This window comes from Diabrotica virgifera, chromosome 7, assembly GCF_917563875.1.
Source record: "Diabrotica virgifera virgifera chromosome 7, PGI_DIABVI_V3a".
Classification (NCBI taxonomy): Eukaryota; Metazoa; Arthropoda; class Insecta; order Coleoptera; family Chrysomelidae; genus Diabrotica; species Diabrotica virgifera.
This window is the reverse complement of record NC_065449.1, coordinates 49,617,185-49,639,997: the sequence shown is the minus strand read 5'-3', so window position 1 is coordinate 49,639,997 and position 22,813 is coordinate 49,617,185. Positions and strand designations below refer to the sequence as shown.

Below are 22,813 nucleotides of genomic sequence, written 5' to 3'. Positions count from 1 at the left end.
CTTCTATTTTCTTAAGGGCTGACTTTACCTGATCGTGATGTTGGACCTACGCTTGTGATTTCGTGTTTCTTCGGCAAAAACGAACTACTGGTGTTTCGAGCTACGAAATATCTACTATTTTTTATTTTACTTCTTTATCATTTTACTTTCACTTTATGTTTCTCTTTATTTTCTTTACTTTATTCCACTATTTGCTGTTTAGGACGTTTGTGCTTCCATCATCGGTGAAAAGCCTCATACCCTAGCATCTCTCGCAGTATGGGGCTTGGGTGGTGTTCCAGCTCCGCGAATTTGACCCTTGCCTTGTCTGTCATCATTTCTGTGACTCTCACCTGTTGTACTTCTCTGAAGAGGAATCGTTCTGAGACGTACCTCGGGACTTTGGCTGCTTCTCTTAGGCTGCTGTTGTGAGCCGCTTGAATCTTCTTTTTGTGTGTTTTGCATACATGTCCCCATGCGAGAGATGCGTATGTTAATACCGGTAATATTATGCTGTTTATTAATCTTAACCTCGTTTTTAGTCTTAATTTACTTTTCATGCCTGTGAGTCCTCTTAATGTTACTCTCGCCATGTTGGCCTTCTGGACTGTGGCTTCTACATGTTTTTGAAAGGTTAATCCTTTGTCCATGATGACTCCCAGGTATTTAGCTTCATCTTTCCACTCGATGGGATCTCAAGACGTCCGCGGTAGAGGAGTGGCACACGGTGAGTGTAGCTAAGACAATATTTAACTACATGATAATAATTAATAATTATCGTAACGGTAAATTTAGTGAATTAATGTGATAGTAAAATCCTATAAATGAATGGAATTTTTTACAGTAATGTTTTGAATCATAACAGACTGATGATTTTCTCTGAATAAACCACTTAATTTTTTTCCAGTTTTCCCAAAAAAATTCCGAGAGATATCTAACATTCCTGCGGTTTATAAATTACCTACTGCATGCATATTCATTACAATTTTTTTATATAAAATCCAAACAAACCTTTCTTTTTGATTACAGGTGCCAACATTGGATCAACGATAATTTTTAAGTGAAAAAAAAAAGAAATATGGAGATCAATTTTTAAATCGGATATGGGAAACAGCTTCATGACTGAACTTAAAAAATGTAGAGAATTATAGGTGGTAGGTACTACCCAAAAATAACTCATTAATTAATTATGAAGTCATATGGAATTCAAAAATATGAAAAAATAAATAGAATATCTTTAATAAAACCGTAATAAAGATGATATTTATCTTATTTCTTAATTACCATCTACTATTTTCTCTTTGCTTAAACACGTATCTCCAAGGTACTTAAATGTTGATGATCTGATAAAAAGTTGTTTGATCTGAAGATAAAAAAGTCAATTTGTCTACAATAAGCTCTAAAGTTCTAAAGTTCTAAAGTTGTTAGCAGGATTTTCAAATCAATCTTCTGATTGTGTCCAATTGTTTGTTTGATTATACTGAGATTGGGACTAGATGCTGGCTAATTCATACAGACAATATACATACAAAATAATAAAACATAGGTATGAATAGAACTTAAAAATATACGGCCCAGTTCATTACCGTACAGGAGTGGAAGAAAGACTATGAGAATCTGTAGTATATCTTTGGCAGTTTTATAGATTATAATATTATAGGATATTGTATACCTACCCCTTCTGTGTATTTTGAAAATATCTACCTACTATTTGATTTGAAAATTTGAAAAGAGCAGAAAATTTTAAATGTAATTGTTTTATTTTGATTGTCATGAATGCCTCTGCCTCTCTTGTCGATTTCTCACTACCGAGGATCATGATTTCCCCCAATATGCCTAGCAAGTTTTCCACATTGGTCTCTATCTTCTGGTTCTTTAAGGGTTTCACAGAAGGAGGGGTACATTGAGTTATGAATTTATTCGGGCCATCTGGTTGGTGACAGTCTTCTTGGTCTTCCCTTTGGAACAATTAATCTCTCTAAATTATCGCCACTTCTGCGAACCACATGTCTAAGGCACTGTATCATTCGCTGCAGACATGTTGTGGGTATATATATATATATATATATATATATATATATATATATATATATATATATATATATATATATATATATATATATATATATATATATAACAGGTATATAATCTTTGCTGAACAGTTAGGAAACAAGGTTGAAATATTGGGGTAGCAGCAATCTCAAAGAAAACTCTTTATAATAATTCCAAGCTTTCGATAATGTTTATTATCATCTTCAGGGAAACTACAAATATAAATACAGTGGAACCCCGTTAAGTCGGCCTCCGATAACCCGAAAGTCTGGCTAACCCGGACCGATTTTCATCAGACAAACATTTCAACAATAAAAACGTAATATTGACAACTGAAACTGACTGAAATTTTTACCAAGGAATGAACAATACTGTATGCAGGGTGTCTGCGTAACTTGGAACCATATGTGAAACTTTTTTAATATTAATTTTACGAAAAAAAGTTATTCTTCATAAAGTGCTCTGCATAGTATAAAACCTAAGATGCAGTCATCAGATATCAAATTTTATCAATATATACGAGGTGTGTCCAAAAATATTAATTTCGCTCAAGAGTAATGTGCCTTTATATTATTCACAATATCAAAAATTGTTATTAAGAAAAGTTTTTTGTAATTAAAAATTATGTTATATGCACTTACATTTTTTTAATTGAAATTGTTTTTTTTTTAATTTTCATCAAATTAGGGATACCCAACATCATTTTTATTTTATGATAACTCCGTAATTATTAATTTTGCGAAAAAAAGTTATTCTTTATAAAAATTTCTGAATAGTCAAGAAACTAAGATGCAATCATAAGATATCAATTTTTTTTAAATTTCATACGAGGTATGTCAAAAAATATGAATTTCGCTCAAGAGTAAAATACCTTTATAGTTCACAATATTTCAACTAGAAGAATGCAATTGCATATTGAAACATAGTTTTTAATTCTGAACAATTTTTTATAATAACAAATTTTAATATTGTGAAAAATAAAGGTACTTTACTCTTCAGCGAAATTCATATTTTTTGACATATCTCGTATAAAATTGACAAAATTTAATATCCTATAATTTTATCTTAGTTGATAGACTATGCAGAACGTTTCATGAAGAATACATTTTTTTCGTGAAATCAATAATAACGGAGCTATCATAAATAAAGTGATGTTGAGAGCCGTGATTTGAGGAAAATAAAAAAAATTTCACTTAGAAGAGTGTAAATGCAGATTATAACATAATTTTTAATTACAAACAACTTTTCTCAATTACAATTTTCGATATTTGAAATATAAAGGCACTTTACTCTTGAGCGAAATTCATATTTTTTACATACCTCGTATACTGTTAATAAAATTTGATATCTGATGATTGCGTCTTGGGTTTTAGGCTATGCAGAGCATTTTATAAAGAATAACTTTTTTTCGTAAAATTGATATTAAAAAAGTTTCCCATATGGTTCCAAGTTACGCAGACACCCTGTTACGTAATTCACATGTACTATGCATAATGTATTTCATGTTTTTGCAATAATTATAATGGAGTTTATCTCTAAGGATACCGTATTTAATTAATTTTTACTATATTCTACGGCCAACCCGGATTTTCGATAACCCGGACCGGCCGCGGTCCCGATTAATCCGACTTCTCGAGGTTCCACTGTATACAGTATTTAACAATTAGTCTAATTAAAATCAATAAAAATTGTTATCTTTGTGCCATCAAAAATCCAAAACACCATAGTTTTCTCTCACTAAACCAGGTGTCAAGGATCCTCAAAAACACAAAAACAACAAAATATTGTTCTGAGAAATGCAGAGCTAATACTCTCACTAGAAACAACGCATATCACAGAACAACCTTACTAAAAAGTTATTTATATGTTTTGGTACTTACATTATGTGAGGATGTAGAGCCTAGTTGTTAAATACTAACATAACAACGAAATTTTGTCTTGGTAAAAGTAGTAGATAATATAAATTCAAAGTAAAAACTATATAAAAACTTATAAAAATCTGAGTATAAAATGATAAAAGCTAAAATATTCTTTTAAAAAATTGTGTATGTCTAATTGGCATTTTACAAAATGTCTAACAAAATGTTATAGATGTTTATTCATTTTTCTTTGAATTCATACGGAAACGTCACAACCACTGAACCAATTACAATTTTTGATAAATTTCTAATAAATTTTGAAATAGGAAAAGAGCGAAATGATAATACAAAAGTTTTAATCAATGCAAAATTGTTTCATAGTCCATGTTTTTTATTATTATGTAGTCTACACTGAAAAAATCTACAAATTATGTATCAAATTAAAGAAGAACCTGAATTATTAAATTTAAATTGGTTATTTTTGTCTAAAGTGAGCAAATAAGAATAAATTTCACTGAGATGTCTTACATCTGATTTTTTGTTGATCGAATTTTCTTCTTGAAAGATAAAAGCCATTTCTAAAAAAAGTCTTTTTTTATATGAGTTCTCAGAAGCTAGTACTTTAGTATGTTGATAATCCATCACATGACCCTCTTTGGAAACATGTTCTGCTAAAGCACAACGTTCAGGATGTAGTCTAGAATCACTTTTATGTGAAATTATTCGAGATGATAGAGTTCTCGAGGTGATACCTATATAGCTCATATTACAACTATGACATGGTATACTATAAACTACATTTGAACAAGACAATGCAGGAGTTTTATCTTTCAGTCTAGTAAAAATTGAGTTAATAGATAATGTGATACTATTAGCTATTTTTATGCCACTAATTTGATTAAAGATTCTGCTTAGTTTTGGTGTGATGTTCTTAATGTAAGGGAGTGAAAAATATTTAAAGTTAATGGGTTCCTGGTTTTCTGCAACATTAGTAAGATTATTTAAATTTTGGTTGTTAATACTATTATTATTTGTGTATGAGATGTCAGATGTGTTAAAAAGTAAATTCTTTATAAGGGCTTTTGGATAGGAATTGTCAATGAATATATTATATAATATTTTTAGATTTGTATTATGAAATGAGTTGTCTGATATTTTTAAAACCCTTGACTTCATTTGTTTTATTAAATTAACTTTTTGAGAAAATTTATGGTAAGACCAGTAATTCATATACCTGCCTGATCTTATTGGTTTTTGGTACCAGTCAATCATTAAGGTGTTTGTAGTAGTATTACGAATAAATTTAGTATCTAAGAAAGGTAGAGTACCATTTTCATCTTTTCTTTCTAAGGTAAATTGAATGTAAGGATCATAACTGTTGAAGATGAACAAGATTTCATTCAAGGCATTGGAAGGTAGGCTAAGTATTATGTCATCAACATATTTCTTAATAAAACAAAGGTCAAAAGGTAGTACTGGTATTACTACGTCCAACAAATCGTCCATCACATAACATGCAATAATAGGTGAAATTGTCGCTCCCATAGGAGTACCAAATTTTTGAGGGTAATATTGATTATTAAAAGAAAAATATGTGTTATTAAATAAAAAGCTAATTAAATTTAAGAAGGTGTCTTTCTCAATGTTACAGAAATTACGAATAGAAGACCATTTTTTATTAATAGCTCTTAGAGCTGCATCTAAGTAAACATTACTAAAAAGGAACACGACATCCAAACTTGCAATAACATAATTAGGTGGAAGTTTAAAGTTATTGAATTTGTTAGCAACTTCAAAAGAATCTTTTATGTAGTAATCATTATTAGTGTCATAAGCTTTAGTCAATATATCAGTTAAAAAAGAAGCCAAAAACTGTGTAGGAGCATTAATACAAGCTACTATAGGACGTACTGATAGTGTAGGTTTATGTATTTTAGGAAGAGCGTAAAATTTTGGTGAAATACCACTATAACACATAAGTTTCTTTTTTGTATTAGGATCTATTTGGTTTGTATCTACTAGTGATTTTATTAATTTATTACATTTTTGTTGAATAGAAGAAGTAGGGTCCTTTGGTAAAATAGAATAGGCTTCTCTATTATTTAGTATATTTAAAGATAATTCTAAATATTGTTCTTTATACAAAATTATATATTATATAATATTGTTGTTACAAAATCTGATAAAGGTAATATAACAGTAATTTTGTATAAAGAACAATATTTAGAATTATCTTTAAATATACTAAATAATAGAGAAGCCTATTCTATTTTACCAAAGGACCCTACTTCTTCTATTCAACAAAAATGTAATAAATTAATAAAATCACTAGTAGATACAAACCAAATAGATCCTAATACAAAAAAGAAACTTATGTGTTATAGTGGTATTTCACCAAAATTTTACGCTCTTCCTAAAATACATAAACCTACACTATCAGTACGTCCTATAGTAGCTTGTATTAATGCTCCTACACAGTTTTTGGCTTCTTTTTTAACTGATATATTGACTAAAGCTTATGACACTAATAATGATTACTACATAAAAGATTCTTTTGAAGTTGCTAACAAATTCAATAACTTTAAACTTCCACCTAATTATGTTATTGCAAGTTTGGATGTCGTGTCCCTTTTTAGTAATGTTTACTTAGATGCAGCTCTAAGAGCTATTAATAAAAAATGGTCTTCTATTCGTAATTTCTGTAACATTGAGAAAGACACCTTCTTAAATTTAATTAGCTTTTTATTTAATAACACATATTTTTCTTTTAATAATCAATATTACTCTCAAAAATTTGGTACTCCTATGGGAGCGACAATTTCACCTATTATTGCATGTTATGTGATGGACGATTTGTTGGACGTAGTAATACCAGTACTACCTTTTGACCTTTGTTTTATTAAGAAATATGTTGATGACATAATACTTAGCCTACCTTCCAATGCCTTGAATGAAATCTTGTTCATCTTCAACAGTTATGATCCTTTCATTCAATTTACCTTAGAAAGAGAAGATGAAAATGGTACTCTACCTTTCTTAGATACTAAATTTATTCGTAATACTACTACAAACACCTTAATGATTGACTGGTACCAAAAACCAATAAGCTCAGGCAGGTATATGAATTACTGGTCTTACCATAAATTTTCTCAAAAAGTTAATTTAATAAAACAAATGAAATCAAGGGTTTTAAAAATATCAGACAACTCATTTCATAATACAAATCTAAAAATATTATATAATATATTCATTGACAATTCCTATCCAAAAGCCCTTATAAAGAAATTACTTTTTAACACATCTGACATCTCATACACAAATAATAATAGTATTAACAACCAAAATTTAAATAATCTTACTAATGTTGCAGAAAACCAGGAACCCATTAACTTTAAATATTTTTCACTCCCTTACATTAAGAACATCACACCAAAACTAAACAGAATCTTTAATCAAATTAGTGGCATAAAAATAGCTAATAGTATCACATTATCTATTAACTCAATTTTTACTAGACTGAAAGATAAAACTCCTGCATTGTCTTGTTCAAATGTAGTTTATAGTATACCATGTCATAGTTGTAATATGAGCTATATAGGTATCACCTCGAGAACTCTATCATCTCGAATAATTTCACATAAAAGTGATTCTAGACTACATCCTGAACGTTGTGCTTTAGCAGAACATGTTTCCAAAGAGGGTCATGTGATGGATTATCAACATACTAAAGTACTAGCTTCTGAGAACTCATATAAAAAAAGACTTTTTTTAGAAATGGCTTTTATCTTTCAAGAAGAAAATTCGATCAACAAAAAATCAGATGTAAGACATCTCAGTGAAATTTATTCTTATTTGCTCACTTTAGACAAAAATAACCAATTTAAATTTAATAATTCAGGTTCTTCTTTAATTTGATACATAATTTGTAGATTTTTTCAGTGTAGACTACATAATAATAAAAAACATGGACTATGAAACAATTTTGCATTGATTAAAACTTTTGTATTATCATTTCGCTCTTTTCCTATTTCAAAATTTATTAGAAATTTATCAAAAATTGTAATTGGTTCAGTGGTTGTGACGTTTCCGTATGAATTCAAAGAAAAATGAATAAACATCTATAACATTTTGTTAGACATTTTGTAAAATGCCAATTAGACATACACAATTTTTTAAAAGAATATTTTAGCTTTTATCATTTTATACTCAGATTTTTATAAGTTTTTATATAGTTTTTACTTTGAATTTATATTATCTACTACTTTTACCAAGACAAAATTTCGTTGTTATGTTAGTATTTAACAACTAGGCTCTACATCCTCACATAATGTAAGTACCAAAACATATAAATAACTTTTTAGTAAGGTTGTTCTGTGATATGCGTTGTTTCTAGTGAGAGTATTAGCTCTGCATTTCTCAGAACAATATTTTGTTGTTTTTGTGTTTTTGAGGATCCTTGACACCTGGTTTAGTGAGAGAAAACTATGGTGTTTTGGATTTTTGATGGCACAAAGATAACAATTTTTATTGATTTTAATTAGACTAATTGTTAAATACTGTATATTTATATTTGTAGTTTCCCTGAAGATGATAATAAACATTATCGAAAGCTTGGAATTATTATAAAGAGTTTTCTTTGAGATTGCTGCTACCCCAATATTTCAACCTTGTTTTATATATATATATATATATATATTTATATATATATATATATATATATATATATATATATATATATATATATATATATATATATATATTTGTACAAATATTATCGACCGTACTGTGTTAAATAGTAATGTTTGAATAACGGCAATTCGGTCAGTTGAAAGAAAACTCTATTTGTTTTAAGTCTCAATATTTCGTCACTATTTGGTGATTTCTTCAGGAGAAAACTGCAAATTTATTAATATTAGACATGGACAAACTTAAATATTTCGATACTTACAACTATAAGAGTAAAAATTTAAATTTAATATAATGTTAAATAATAATTAATAATAATAATTAAATAATACAATGTTAAATAAATTTAAATTTTTACTCTTATAGTTGTAAGTATCGAAATATTTAAGTTTGTCCATGTCTAATATTAATAAATTTGCAGTTTTCTCCTGAAGAAGTCACCAAATAGTGACGAAATATTGAGACTTAAAACAAATAGAGTTTTCTTTCAACTGACCGAATTGCCGTTATTCAAACATTACTATATATATATATATATATATATATATATATATATATATATATATATATATATATATATAGTGGCTAAACACCCCTTTAGGGGTTACGCCGCTTACGCTCTCTAGATCTATGGTTTGAGGTAGATCAGTCCTCATGTTCGTCATTTAATTTTCTCGGTTATTTTTCTCCACTCTTTTCTGTCTCTGGTTTTTTCTTTCCAATGTCGTATGCCCGCCTTGTTGATATCACTTACTACTTCTTGTAACCATGTAGATCTTGGTCTTCCACGTCTTCTCTTGCCAGCTGGTGTCCATTCCAATATTGAGAATATCGTCGTAGTTGATCCGGATCTCCATATGTGTCCTAGTCATTTTGCTCTTTGCTGTTTTATTTTACACACTATATCTTCCTTAATTTCATCCAGTAGCTCAAGGTTCGTTCTTTGTCTAAATTCATTGTCACTTATTTTTATTGGTCCTAGTATTGCTCTTAGTATTTTTTTTCTTGTATTCTGAGGTTTTCCTCTTGTTTTTTGTCATGCTAAGAGTTTCTGCTGCATACATCATCGCCGGTCGAATTATTGTTTTGTATACCTTCATTTTTGATTTCTTACTCAATAACTTATTTTTAAGTAATTTTTTATTTGCATGGAAGCTCTTATTTGCTGTAATAATCCTTTCTTTGATTTCGGTTTCTCTTTCTCCATTGTTTGTTATTAATATTCCTAAGTATTTAAATTTTTCGACTTCTTCAAAAGTGTATTCTCCAACTCTAACCTTTTTCTTTTCAAAGTTTTTGTCAAATCTGATTATTTTGGTTTTTTCTTGGTTTATTTTTAATCCCATTACTTTTCCTTCTGTTACCAATTCGTTTAACATTCGTTCCATTGTTTTTCTATTTTTTGTTGTGGATGTTCCATTGTGTCAGACATGTTGTGGATAGCCTTTTTTAATGCCAAATTTATTAAGAATGAAAAAATTTGTCCAAATAGCTATTCAAGGTATCCACAATATTTATCTCTAACACCATGTCTCAAAGACATCAATTGTTTGGCGTTTTTGTGCGCGAAGAATCTAAGTTTTACCTCGTATAGAAATATTGATCATCATCAGTCAATCTTTGCTTGTCCACTGTTGGACATAAATCTTCCTCATAATTTTTCATCTATTTTGATCTTGTGCCTCTTGCACTCAATTTCTCTGACAAAGTTTTAGTTAGATCATCAGTCCAACGTGTTGGTGGACGACCTCTGCTTCGGTAGGCATCATATCTTGTTCTCCATTCTAGTATCCACTTTGAACATCTGTCATCTGTCATTTGAGCCACGTGACCTGCCCAGTTTCATTTGAGTGTTGTGGTTTCATATTGATAATTCAAGTAAATTCCCTCTTGAGTTTTTGAGAGATAGATCTATCTTTTCATTATAAGGCAGTTGATGGAAAAATACAGGAGTAAAGAAACAAACGCTCATATGGTATTCATTGATCTTGAGAAAGCATATGATAGAGTTCCTCGAGAGATTCTGTGGTGGGCACTCAATAAGAAAGGAGTCCCTGGTGAATATGTAAAGATTGTGAGGGATATGTATGAGGGAGTAACGACTAGTGTTAGGACAGGTGTGGGAGAGACTGATAAATTTCATGTGAAAGTAGGATTGCACCAAGGCTCTGTGCTTAGTCCGTATTTATTCTCATTAGTTTTGGACCAGATAACAGCGAAACTACAGGGTAACATTCCATGGTGCTTAATGTATGCTGATGATGTCGTGTTAGTAGGAAATAGTGAAAGAGACTTAGAACAAAAACTGAAACAGTGGAGACAAGCTCTGGAGGAAAAAGGTTTAAAACTTAGTAGGACAAAAACAGAGTATTTGGAATGTTCATTTAAAGATGGAGCTACTACAAATAAAATGGTATCTTTGGATGGTGAAATGATTGTGAAAAGTAATAGTTTTAAGTACCTAGGATCGGTATTACAGAGTAATGGAGAAATAGATGGAGATGGATGCAGTAGAATTAGGGCTGGATGGATGAAGTGGAAAGAAGCGAGTGGTGTGTCGTGTGACAGAAAAATTCCAATAAAGCTGAAGGGAAAATTCTATAAAACAGCCATAAGACCGGCTATGATGTACGGAACTGAATGTTGGGCAGTGAAAAAGAAAGAGGAACAACGAATGCATGTGGCGGAAATGAGAATGCTTAGATGGATGAGTGGAGTGACAAATAAGGATAAAATTAGAAATGAGTATATTAGGGGAAGTATAGGTGTGGCACCAATTGATGCCAAAATGAGAGAGCATAGGTTAAGATGGTTTGGTCATGTTCAACGTCGAGACGTTAATCACCCAATACGATGAATAGCTGAAGTGCAGATTCCTGGAAGGAGTAGGAGAGGAAGACCAAAGAAGACCTGGGGGGAGGCGATAAGGCAGGACATGTTGGTAAAGGGGATTAACATTGATATGACCCAAGATAGAATTGTGTGGAGAAATGCAATTGGGGAAGCCGACCCCGCATAGGGATAAGGCAAAGAGAATGACATGGCATCTATCTTTCCAAACTTTGGTTAGACGACTCATCGCATGCGTCTCCGAACTTCTTCGCATTTGCCATTATCCTAGATTCGAGATAGTTGAAGCTGTCGACAATCTGGTATTCATGCTAGTGGTTATTCAGCTAAATAGTATTGAATTTGTCTTTCGCCATGATTTTCGTCTTATTCTTATTAATTTTAAGATCAACTTTAGTGATTTCCAACTCAACTATTAGCAGAAGATCTAACTAAGATATAATTTCTTGTTCATTTGCTACTATAAGTGTGGAAGTGGACTAATAGTGGAAGTTTATCGGAGAACAAGAAAAGAAGTCATATAATAATAAAACTGTGTAAGATGGTGAAAAGTAAAAGTAAAAGACGCAGGAGAACATGCTGCCAAATTAAAATGGAGCTCGGCAGGACACAATGCCCGACTGAAGAAGAAAAGATGGAATCACGAAATACAACAATGGAGACCGTGGTTAGGAAGAAGAAGTAGAGGGAGGCCACAAATGAGATGGGCCGATGACATAAAGAAGTTTGGAGGACACAACTGGAAAGAGGTGGCGCAAAATATACAACACTGGATTGAATTGGGGGAGGCCTATGTCCAAAGTTGGATTACTGAAGGCCGAAGAAGAAGAAGAAGATGATGTCTATAACATCCATAAAAATCGGACGTCTGCGCTGGATGGGCCATGTTGAACGGATGTTGGAGACCGAAACGCCAAAACATGTAATGAGGCAAACACCAGTAGGGAGAAGGTCAAAGGGAAGACCCAAACTTAGATACATGGAACAAGTGGAACAAGATCTGTCAAGATCCGAAAAGGGTTGTCGAGCTACTGATGATGATGAAATTGATGTCTACACCTACTTTCTTATATGAATGTGAAAGTTGAATAATGACGAAAATATATGTATCTTAGGATCCAAGCTAGCGAAATGAGATTTTTTTCAGAAGAAGGGCAATACACAATTTCATATGCTGAACCTATTTGGAATAATCTCTCCCTTCATTCCCTACAACTGAATAGAAAAGCCTTGTTAATCAAATTTAAAAATAAGCTCTCAGAATTAGATATTTCTCTTTGTCAGCAATCCAATTTTCTCCCCTTATATAAACACCTAGCTCTTTCCGAATTAAGTCAAAAATACTTATGCCTAAAAATGCCCATCCAGATTACAAGAACTATTGCACAGCTTCGATTATGTAATTCATTCTGCTTAACGTTCACTTATAAGGATTCTACATATAAAATTAATCCTAATGAAATCTGTACTATTTGTAACAATAAGGAGTTAGAAACAATTGAACATATACTTTTTGATTGTCCAATATATTCTTGTATGAAACAATCATCCATTAATTATATAGCCGATATTGATACTGTAACTCATACCTTAAATAACATTACAGTATATTCAGCTAAAATAATAGCTAGCTATATCTGGAATGTTCTAAAACTTAGGTCTTTCATCATAAATGAATAGTTAAATACGTAAATTATACTTTGTATCTTTAATTAATTCTTATATAACTCGTTGTTTTTTTTTTTTTTTTTTATTTATTTCTTTCTTTTGTTTATCCCTAAAATAAACATATTGTGTGTTTCTTGGGATGAAAAAAAGGAACGAAATATTTGTTCTCACCCTTTCCATAAAATTGTAAAATTTTAAAAGGAAATAAATGTATCTATCTATCTATCTATCTATTTCATAGACAGGAAAATGAACATATTATATAAAACAAGAAATGTCTAATCCATCAATGAGAAAATAAGATAATACACAAATGAAAAGACCATAAATAGAATGGACGAAATTGGACTAAAAAAACAAAACTAAATTACAAATTACATACAAACTGAAAGGAAGAAAATACAGCTTTTTTGGGTCAGAAAGAAGCTTTCAAAAAGAAAAAAAATTTTCGTTTTTTTGAAGTCTCAATATTTTTCTAATAATTGTCTGTTAGTTACATCAGGATTACACTATTAATATGAAAAACAAATACACTCCTGGCCAAAAAAATGGGACACCTTAAAAATGGGTCATTTTTGATTTCTCGAATCTCCTAAACCTGTTGTCCGATTTTAGTGATTTTTTTAATATCTTGTAGCCTTATTCTCTAAGAATATCGATGTAGTAATAGTGTTGCTGAACAGGTAAATGTCATTTTATACCGGGTGTAACAATAATACTTGTGTTTTTTCCTGAAAGTTCGTAACACCCTGTAGAATATAAACTACAGCCTTAGCCTTTCTTAACATTCTGCTTTTTGACTCATTCACTTATGTTGGATAATGAAAAAGTTAGGTACTTTGACAACCAGCCAGGTTCTTCATCAATACAGGGTGTTTCTAAATAAGTGCGACAAACTTTAAGGGGTACTTCTGTATGAAAAAATAATGACCGTTTTATTTATAAACATATGTCTGCAAATGTTTCGTTTCCGAAATACAGGATGTTGGATTTTTTCTTACAGATTGACGATTTAGTTATTGCTCTAAACCGGTTCAGGTTCAGATATGCAAATGAAATTTGGTGGGTTTTGGGAGGCAGTTATTGAGCATTTTTGTCATACAATTATGTATTTTATATTCACCATTGGTGTGCATACGGGTCATATTACCCGGCCATATTACCTGTATGCACGCCAATGGTGAATATAAAATTTTTATTAGTATGTCAAAAAATGTAAAATAACTACTTCTTAAAACCTTCCAAAATTCATTTGCATATCTCAACAGGTTTAGAGCAATAAATAAATCGTCAGTTTGCAAGAAAAAATTCAACATCCTGTATCTCGGAAACGAAGCATTTGCGGACATATGTTTATAAAGCAAACTGTCATTATTTTTTCATGCAGAATTAACCCTTAAAGTTTGTTGCACTTATTTAGAAACACCCTGGTATTGATGAACAACATGGCTAGTTGTCAAAGTACCTAACTTTTTCATTATCCAACATAAGTGAATGAGTCAAAAGGCAGAATGTTAAGAAAGGCTAAGGCTATACTTTAGCCTTAATTTCAATATTTTTTAAATGCTAGAATATTCCACAGGGTGTTACGAACTTTCAGGAAAAAACACAAGTATTATTGTTACACCCGGTATACAATGACATTTACCTGTTCAGCAACACTATTACTACATCGATATTCTCAGAGAATAAGGCTATAACAGATTAAAAAAATCACTAAAATCGGACAACAGGTTTAGGATATTCGAGAAATCAAAAATGACCCATTTTTAAGGTGTCCCATTTTTTTGGCCAGGAGTGTATTCAACAAATGATATAAACAGGTGAAATTACTTACAGAGGTGAAGAAATAAAATACTGCAACATAACATCCCACATTAAACATTTGCCACAGACTGAGGCAGTTATTTAAAAGTACTTATACAATATATTAAGATTATAGAAATTTGTGACAAGAACTACTAGTCTAATCTATTTAAAATGAACTTGTCTTTACAAAAATTATAATAGTTATAGGCTGAATTAAAATCACATTTATTGTAGCAGATTTCAATAACTGTTTCAATTGATGAGAATTTTCGAAATTATTGTTAGTGTGAAATCTACGAAAAATTTTGAAAAAGAATTTTGTGCAGTAAGATGAATCGTCACATAATTTTTGCATTAATATCGGGAGAATGTCAGGAACTAAACTGATCTCCGTGAGATGAAAATTGCATTTTGGGCATAAGAAAAATGCATTTCTATGTGCATCTCGAAAAGATTAAAAATTAAAATTTTAGAACTCGGGAAATATTGACGGAAATGAGTTCAATTTTTATACTCGGGGGTTTTGGGAGTCGCTGAACACGAATTTCATGTCGGCGATGGTGTCCAAGGTACCTGATGCCCAGGAAGGAACTCGTCGCCTGGAGTTTTATGTTATAATCATTCAAAATCAGTCAATAACTATAACACGGGGGTTTTGGGGTCGCTGAAAACGAATTTCATGTCGGCGATGGTCTCCACGGTACCTGGTTGCCTGGTTCAGTTTGCATTTCTATTATATGGAATTAATATATGGAAAATATAACTGCATCGATGAAAAAGAAAAAAATAACTATATCGGAAAATAGCGTGTTAGGGAGTCAAGGTTACAAGCGGTGCCAATTCAAAGGTGGTTCTAAAAATAATAAGTGTGCCTGTCGTGAAAACAATAAAATTTGTAATTCAAAATGCAATCTTGTCAAAATAAAATTGATTAGTCTTCAAAAGTTGTTTAAAATAAAAATAATACGTCATGGATAATTTTATTTATTTATCAACATTGGTCATTTGCTTCTGGCCACTGTCGGTATTGACCGGATATTGATGAAAACTGTAATTTTAAATTATTTTTTTACAACGTTGTTGTCAGGAGTGTGGGCAATGTCAGGAAATTCACAAAATTTCCTGACACTCTCTCGAATCGAATGCAAAAAGTTACATGACGATTCATCTTACTGCACAAAATTCCAAGGTTTTGGGTATTTTAGTGCTTTGTTGATTTGTATAATCAGGTCAATAAAAATCATTTTAAATATCTTACCTTAACCTTAGGATGTTGGGATCCGGAGAACTCCTGAAACAAAAAATTATATCAAATATATTTTATCAGTTCTGTCTGGTGTTTTGAACAACTTTTTTTTGTGACCGATATGATCTATTTGATAATAATGACAAAAATATATTTTTATTCAGTTTGGAAACCTGCTTCATATTATCTGTAAAACTACTTATAAGTAGTTCCTATGGAGAGACATCTTTTCTGGTTTCATGTTTTTGTAGGACATTTTTAATTTTGAAGATTGGAATTCAACAGCAAAGCTGTTGTTATAATATACAGGGTGTTTTATTAATAATTGTCCATATAGTAACTGGAGAAGCCTTAGCACAAAATACGAAGATTTAGCCTAAAACACTTAAATAAAATGTGGTTCCTTACTGAGTCACAGGGTGTTTTATCTAAAAATTTAACTATTTTTGCTCAGCACTTTAAAACTATACGACGTATCCTTTTCATACTTGGCAGAAAGTGCGACTACTATACACCCTACTAAATTATGATAAACAAACGTTTCTAGCTACTACCAGAGGCGTACGACAGGTGATAGTGAATGATTGACCCTTCTCAAATTCTACACCACTGGAGGAATTACTATTTTAGTGCCATTTTTAGATTCTCCATTACTTTCTACGCAAATAATATACTCTTCATTGGTAACGATAAAGTCATTAGTTTTCGAGATATTTGAAGTTAAATATGAAACGGCACAGTTATTTTGATTAATTAATTATTTATGATATGATTAAAATTTAAAAATTATTTGTACCCAGTACTTTAAAACAATTTGACATATCCTTATCATACTTGGCAGAAGTGTAGGTACTGTACACCCTACTAAATTAAGAATAATAAACGATTCTAGCTACTACCAGAGGCGTACGACAGGGGATAGTGGCTGGTTGACGCTTCCCAAATTCTACGCCACTGACGAAATTGCCATTTTAGTGTAATTTTTTAATTTTCCAATACTTTTTATGTAAATAATATACTCTACATTCATAACGATACAATTATTAGTTTTCGAGATATTTGAAATTAAAAATGAAGCGACAAAATACATTAATTAAAATAACCTTGTCGTTTCATTTTTAACTTCAAAGATCTCGAAAATTAATAACTTTATCGTTACGAATGAAGAGTAATTATTTTTATAGAAAGTACGGGAGAATCCAAAAATTGAAATAAAATAGTAATTCCGCCAGTGGCGTAGAATTTGGAAAGGGTCCCTTTACTTCCTGCCAAGTATGAAAAAGATATGTCGAGTAGTTTTAAAATGCTAAGCAAAAATAATTTTTAAATTTTTAGATAAAACATCCTGTAACTCAGTAAGGAACCGCATTTTATTTAAGTGTTTTAGGTTAAATTTTCGTATTTTGTGCTAAGGTTTCTCCAGTTACTATATGGACAATTATTAATGAAACACCCTGTTTATTCAATAGGTTGGCGGTTATTGTTTTCCAAATTTTTGGGCCGTACACGTCATGTCCTAAGATAAAATCCTCGTCCGGAGTTCATAAAACTTCGGACGAAGCCCATCCTGGACACCAGGTACCTCGGAGACTATGATGGCCGTCACTACATTAGTATTTAACGACCCGAAAAACCCCGGATAAGTATTATTGGACTCATTTCCGTAAATTTTTTCCGAACTACAAATTTATTATTTTTTGCGGCTTCCAGATGCACTTTGGAAAATTCATTTTTTCTTACTTAACCCTTTCATTGCTGAAGAAATATGCCTAACGCGACCTGGGTGCCTAACTCGATTTTTTTTAAGTTTTACGCTTTTTACTGCTTCATTACATCGCCTAGTGTTATTAACGCGTGGTATAATCTAATTTTAGCTAAAATATATAAAACTATAAAAATTGCTTTAGATGATTTGCATATCACCGTTTTCAAGATAGATATAAGAAAACCTGCTAATTTTGTACACATTATCATAAACAAATTCTGCGCACATTAACGACGGATATCGATCAAAATAGTAAATAATAACAAATAATGTACCTATACTACAATTTTATAATGGTAACAGGAAATAGTATAGTGGGCGATATGCATGTCGTACGCCCCCTTTATTTCAGTATATGTTCATTGATACCAAGACTATTTATTCTAGATTGAGACACAAGCTAGTTAGTAATTATGTTTAGATTTACATAGGACGTGATTTTATAGGACATACCTACAGTAGAATAATAATAATTATTGTTCTTGTCAGTCATCTTCCTCCTAGCGGTTCCTCCATCTTCCATTTTAAAAAATATTTGAAAAATATTAATTAAAAATATTTTCAAACTAAAGAGTACTATTATAGGGATAGAGAATACTTTTATGACTAGGTAAGTACATAATACAAAGTGACGGAATATAGCCAAATATTAGCATTTTTTGCCCCACATGCAATGCTTCTATTTTTACAGTAGGTAATCTCTTAATTTTTAGAAATAATAAACAGATTTGGGGTTGTTGCTTTTTAAGCTTATAAAAACCAATGTGCAATAAGCTAGTTGGCGGCAGTACGAGAAGTGTGGAACAGAAGAATTTCAGAGAAAAAAAATACGACTGGGTGATGGGTGAGAAGGAGGCTGTAATCTTTTCGAATGCCTTTAGATAATTCGCTGGAGAAGACTTTTTTTTTAATTGATAGTGATCCAATTTGGTAGTTTATTTATTTACGATGTAAATAACATGATCATTGTACGGATGGGGAAATATACAGAAATTGAAATACTACAACTAGCCCAGTAAATGAACGGGAAATACGGCGATACCGTGTAATTTTTAGGGGCAACTCCGAATTGCATGAAAATTTGGATTTATATTCTGTTTACCCTCCATTTCAAAGTTGAATTTGTGCCGTTGGTTGCTTTTACTTGCGGGTGATAGTTACCACCCCCATTTAAGTCTATAAACCGAGTAAAAGAAAAGTTGTATCATGAAAAATACGTTGTTATTCGTCTAGTTCCCAATCGAGTATTTCAACGTGAAATCACCGAGCACTTTTCGGGAAAAATCCATTTAAAAAAAATCATGAAAATCTCCCCGTGTTTAGCTCCCCAAATGAAATTAATCGTTACCGCTTAACAAACAATGTAGGAGGTACTCTACTTTTCTATTTCTGGTGTAATCTGTCAGTTTCACCGGTTTAAAGTGCTTATTTTCGAAAGTGTTATAGTTGAAAGGGCTTGAACGAGTCGCTATACACGAGTGTATGCAAATTTTGAATAGCCATATCCTAACCAATTTTTGTCTTACGGAAAAGAAAAATTAAACTCATATTTATAACAGCAAAACCAACATTTTTTTACTCTTTGAGATTTTTCGTATCACTAATACTTTTTAAGTTATTTCGAAAAAAGAAAATTTTTCCAAAATTTTTAGAAAAAATATTTTTTACTATACATCCTAATTTTTTCAAAAATAAGCACTTCAAACCTGCCAAACTTACAGATCATATAAACAATATACATACATTTAAAGTAAATGGTAAAGCGGTAACGATTAATTTTATTTAGGGTGCTAAATAGAGGGAGATTTTTACGATTTTTTTTTACCAAAAAAAGGGGCCAACATTTTTTCAGCGTAACTCGTTTATTTTTGATGCCAGAAACTTTTGTAAAATGAAGCTTTTTTAAACACTTTAAAAAACGTTAATAAGTTTTTCCCGAGAATTGCTTAATTTTTCGGTGAACTTTTGATTACTTCGGTGATTTCAAGTTGAAATATTCGATTTGGAATTAGACGAATAAGAACGTATTTTTCATGAGCTACAACTTTGCTTTTACTCAGTTTATAGACCATACACCCAAGTAAAAGCAACCAATGGCACAAATTCAATGAAGTGGAGGGTAAATAGAACCTAAATCCAAATTTTCATGCAATTCGGAGTTGCCCCTGAAAATTACACTCCAAAACGGTTATTTATTGGACTAAATACAAACATGACGATTTTCGTATTCACAAAAAGATTAAAGAGGCACAGAATACCAGAAAACAACTCAATATAGGCATAGTTGTCGGCATCGAAAGCCAAATTTAGACTAATTGAAGATAAAATAAAGTGTATCGTGAAATTTTAAAGCTATTAGAGGCTAGAGCACAGTTCTAATGAAGCTATTCAACAACATAATGAGACTGGTCACTTCAAAACTGGCTACTATTAACATTCATTCCGCGTCTCAAAAAGCCAACTGTAGTAAATGTGAAGAACATAGGCACATTAGTTAGTTTGATGAGCAATGTACTTAAAGTACTCGTTATCATTCACTCGCAAATATTAGGGATATCTGGGATCATAGCTACGAAATAGAACTCGTATTTTGAATAAGTAGGAATATAAAAATAACAATTCTTAGATGTCGCGTCTTTAGTATCCTCCTCTATGTATTAGAAAACTGGAGTCTTTCTGACATATGTTGTCACAAAACAGTTAGAGGCATTTGAAATGTGGTACTACTTACGTATGTTGATCGCTTTACTGTTTCAACAATATTAAGATAATACGATATTATCGTCACCTTAATGCTGTTCAAGTGCAATAACAGCTCCGTGAACTAAGAGGAGTGGCTATTAGTCAGTAGACAGTAAGACAAAGACTAGGACTGGAGGAAAATAATCTGACTCCTCGAGTATCTGCGATTGGTCAAAAACTAACTGCAGATCATCGTCAAGCACACTTATGTTTTGCACGGGATCATCTGAACGGGATGTTGGAACAATGGAAATCTGTTCTGTTCTCAGATGAGACCAGAACATGCCTCTATGGTAGCGACCGAAGAAAGAAAGTGTACCAAAGAGGAGCAGAGCAATTTGCAGAATGATGCATTGAAGAGGGTAGTCTTTATGAAGATAATTTCTGCATAATTTGGGGTGCAATTTCTATGGAGGCACGAACCGATCTTGTTTTCATTCGTAGGTGTAACCGTATTGATGAGCGAGAAGATTCTGCAGTAGAAGAAGAAGAGTGGCTTAACATCGCACAAGAAACAATAGTGAACTTGATTAGTTCTATGCCTAATGGTATGAGAGAAGTTATCAACGCAAGAGGAGATCATACCCATTATTTTTGTTTAATCTAGTAGTATTTTGTATTTTGACAACGACACCCGATTTGGGCGTCGAAACGTTAATAAAATTATTTTTTCAATTTAATTGTGGCTTATTTCCCATCTAAATAGTTAATCATACCCATTATTAAAACATTAACTGTCAAATTTTTAATTAATGGAAAAAGACTGTATGACTTGTATACACTTCCATATAAATCAAAACGGCAACTGGTGTATGTTTTCAAAAAAACTGATAGTGTGTAAAAATTTTATTAAAATTCAGCATATCAAAATGCCATCATCAGATCTATCATCCCATAAGTATAAATACCTGAAATAAAGAGTAATCGTTGAACAACACATTATCTACAAAATTTAAAATTGACCCAGGGCATAGCCTCTGGTCATGGGTAAAAACCCTTAAAATATATAATTATCACATTTAATATGACTACCATTTTACATTTAACAGTAATCACTAACAGCTGTTAAATGTAAAATGGTAGCCATTGTTTAGAACTCACATTAAATGTGATAATTATATACTTTCAGGGTTTTTTCCCATGACCAGAGGCTAAGCCCTGGGTCAATTTTAAATTTTGTAATGTGTTGTTCAACGATTACTGTTCATTTGAGGTATACCTATCAGACGATAGCTCTGATGATGGCATTTTGATATGTTGAAAGTATATACTGAAATAAAGTTTTTACACACTATCAGTTTTGTTGAAAACATACACCACTTGCCGTTTTGATTTAGGCCGTCCGCACACAGAGCTACTAAAAAGAAACTAAACTAGCTGGTAACTAGAATTACCAACTGGTTACTAACTATGACTCGCACGCTCCATTACTGAAAATTAAGAAAAACAAGTCACTTCTTGACTGTATGAATAGTTTTGTTTTATGGTGTTTAAATTTTAAACCTTATATACTTATTGAGAGTTATCGCATTAAAAATGTCTAGTGATTCAAGTGATGAAGATATTATTCTTTATTTTTACTTTGGTATCACTTATCCATCTTTAATCCATTTCTTCCACGCCTTCCGGTATCCTGCCATTTCTTTCATCTGTTGCACTGTTTTCCCTCTCTTGGTCCCGATTTGTTCTATCCACTCCTTTCTAGGTCTGCCCCTTCTTTTTCAAAATAAATTAAATGTCAAAATACTTGCACCGCTTAGTAAATATTAAAAGGAAATAATGTGTAAATATTAAATTTATAAATATATATAAATATTCCATAAAATATTTATATAAATATTCCATGTTTTTGTCCATGAGTGTGTATAAAGTGGGAAGTACACCATTCAATTCGGTTGAACAAAGTGAATGATTCAACCAAAATGAACCATTTATTTTGTAATTCAATAAAAGCGTTAAATCGTTAGCGAGACAATCGTTTGTCAAAATGAAGAAGTTCCTATGCAGGCGGGACATAAATATAAACTTAAGAACGAGAATGTTAAGGTGCTATGTTTTCTCCGTTCTGCTGTACGGCATGGAAGCTTGGACACTGAAAAAGATAAACATAAAAAACATTGAGGCATTCGAGATGTGGTGTTACAGGAGAATGTGGAA

At 31.4% G+C, this 22,813-nt stretch overlaps 1 pseudogene; it reads right to left on the bottom strand.

Annotated features, from left to right (window-relative positions):
* Positions 1-22,813, bottom strand: part of LOC114335656 (histone H3-like) — an 88,551-nt pseudogene that overhangs the window by 36,545 nt on the left and 29,193 nt on the right.